Source organism: Pundamilia nyererei, unplaced genomic scaffold, assembly GCF_000239375.1.
Source record: "Pundamilia nyererei isolate P.nyererei 1_Seehausen unplaced genomic scaffold, PunNye1.0 scaffold00054, whole genome shotgun sequence".
In the NCBI taxonomy this organism is placed as follows: domain Eukaryota; kingdom Metazoa; phylum Chordata; class Actinopteri; order Cichliformes; family Cichlidae; genus Pundamilia; species Pundamilia nyererei.
Window position 1 is genome coordinate 3,348,637 of NW_005187455.1, and position 3,126 is coordinate 3,351,762.

Consider the following 3,126-nt stretch of genomic DNA (forward strand, 5'->3'; position numbering starts at 1 on the left):
TTAAATTAGGTTGTTTTCAACAGTTTTAATAAAACAGTTACCAAGAAATTAGCTTAGGTGTTCCAAAACAGAAAAACAAGCCTGTTTACTTGACTGCCACGTAGCTCTGCTGAGTACATGCACAGAAATCAAGAGAGAAAGTAAGACGTTGAGAAATGCTGGCTCAGCAGAGTGCTCATTGTGGGAGGATTGTGGGAGATTGAGTCTATAGATGAGTCAAGGAGCCATTACACATATTATCAGAATGAATAGCATGGCAGTCTATCTTTAGTGTCCGTGTGGGAATCAAATATGTGTTGTACAGCTGGGATATGGCACTAAACATTCTACCATACCATAAAGACAATGGGGGTTTTTCACATTTCCTGCTACTCTTTGAATGTTATAGTTTAAAAAAAAGCAAGTCTTTATGAATTATCACCTGAAGACATATAGTATGGTACTGTCATCTTTGTCTACAGTTTATGTTGTAGCTGTGTACTGACACCTTTAACATTATTATACTTTGCTGATTTGGAGTAATTAGCAAACAAACTCTTCCAATCCACCAGTGAATAGGCCTGTTTTCCAGTACCTGAAAAGCTCCCAATCTCTGGCTTGACCAGTTGAAATGTCCCATGACTTTCCTAAACAAATCTGAGACAGTGAAATAGAACACAAATCCATCTTTTCCCATTTTCTTTCCTTTAAAAGGCACCAGTGTTGTGCCTTTCAAATAGCCAATAGTGAAATTTACAACCAAATTATGACCTATGCTGTTTATATGCTCAGATGGGCTTTTTGACTGCGTTGCTGTTGTAGTATTTCTGAATGTTCAAGGCATTTTATCTTCATTTTTATCAGTGGCTTGGTGGGCCTGAAATGCATGAAACCAGTATTGCAGATTGCATCTTGTGCAAACATGACTGTGTAACACCGTAATTTTCAGTTTTGATGGCTGTTGCATTACTTGCCTTCTCATAAATCTAAAGCAGGATGAAATCTTGATTGTTAGCGGTTTACTGACCAAGTGTTTAGTTGCTTTAACCCTATATGTATAAATATTTAGCTGCCTTAACCGTATAAGAACAATTAATTGATCTAAAAAAAAAAGGCAGGATGTCATTCTCTGTGTTCTCTTGACAGCAGTACATTAACTGCGTCACCAACTCCTATTTAAATAAAAGGTTGCTATCCTAACACATTTTTTAATCTAAAAAAACCTTAATAGTATATCTTAAATGTTAGCAAACAACCTTTAAACTGGTGCCACGCACTTATACTCCAGTTTTTTTCCACCTAGTCAGCTTTTTTAATGTTGCTAAAACAACCACTAACACAACAAACTGAAGTATGTTTGTATAAAGTATTTAAAAATTCACACGACAGCTTAACTTTAAGGAGTGCAGGTAGCATGTGAAAAAAAATCTGTTGAATATTGGGGATGCGTTTAATGCTCAGTGGTACGTGGAGCAGTAACCAACAGTGAGACCTGCTCATGAGGCTGAAGATGAAGTTGGTGAAGTCAGATTTCTTCTGACTGGATGCTCCTGGCACTTGAGGTTTGAACCACAAGTTGGTGGTGCTTCTGTGCCAACAGCCAGAGCTGTGTGCATGAGATGGCCAAATAAAAGATATCCACTTTCTGTGACATCACAGAGAGTAAAGAATAGAAAAAAAGGAGTGTTTAGAGCCTGAGCTTTGCACACACATTAATATTCATGTGGCTGTGTGTAATACGACCATCCACTACTGTAACAATGGCTTTCCTTAACAGAAAAACCTAATGGGATCCCTTTAATGGCACTTTCTATTTGACTTGGCCTTTAAGAGCCAATAAAAGTTGAAATGTTGTTGCACTTACTTAAACTATGTGAAAAAAAGATATTTGATCTCACCTTAGGATTTCTATCATGTCATCTCTCTGCCAATACTTTTCCATCTTGTCAAAAAAAACACTCCCTCCTCTGTCCTCTAAACCATGAATTTGCCATTATTGGTCGCTGCAGTGGCAGCGCTGACGTAAGTGGAACAATTTGTCTGGTAATGTTTTGCATGGAAACACTGTTAGGCAGAAGGACTCAGAGATTTTACAAGTGGGAATAATCCAGCACCCACACAGCCATTTACTGTATCTCACTTTTTCTGTTACTGTCACGCTGCGTTCATTTATCATAAGTATGAACAGAATCAAATAAACACTATGTATCAGTATGGTAGTCACTTGTTTTGTTTGTTTAAAATTCAGATTTTATGGGACTCCTTGGGTAAGGCATACCGATTCTTTTAGCTTTCACCATCACTACGAAATACAGTAAATCACTGTTACACCTACGCACATTAGTCACATGAAGTTAAACGTGCATTATGTCAAGTAGAAATCTTATCATATAAGGAAAAAAGCTTGCACATCACAGAACTCCAGTTTTAATGGATGGATTTATGGACGGATGGATTTATGGACGGATGGATTTATGGACGGATGTTCCTTGTGCAAGCAAAATACTTACTGCCAGACTGACTGCTAAAAGCGCAGCAACAATTCACTGTTGTAAGTGGACCAAACCTCCAGTATGACAATGATCTCAGCAATTTAAGAATATGTGAATTTAGCAACACAGACCCACGAGAGCCTCAAAAATGACCACCAAGACAAAAACATGTGATTGCCTTGGATTTATGTTTAATTTAAAATAATAAATAAATTAATTCCCTGTCTCCCTTTAATTTTCTCTCCTTATACAATTCCCACAATCTCACCCCCAGCCTTTGGTCTCATCTCCTGCTTATTCAGACTGGGCCAGTCCAGGGTTATGACTCAGAGGGAACAGGGCTATGACTCAACCCCACTATTAGTTTCCAGGTGGTCTTAGATCCCATTGTGCTCCTGATTAGCATTCAAAGACACATGAACAGGCATAGAAGTGTTAGGAGGCACAATTCCCTCACAAACACCGCAGACTATTTGTCTGTGTGGGACTCCCTTATAAGGGAGTCAATGTGGAGTCCCAATGTCTGCATCCTAAGATTTTGCATGTGATTGTGGGAAGTAATGTGCATATCCCTGGATGTTGTGTGTGTGTGTGTGTGTGTGTGTGTGTGTGTGTGTGTGTGTGTGTGTGTTTGTGTGTGTTAGTGTGTTATCAG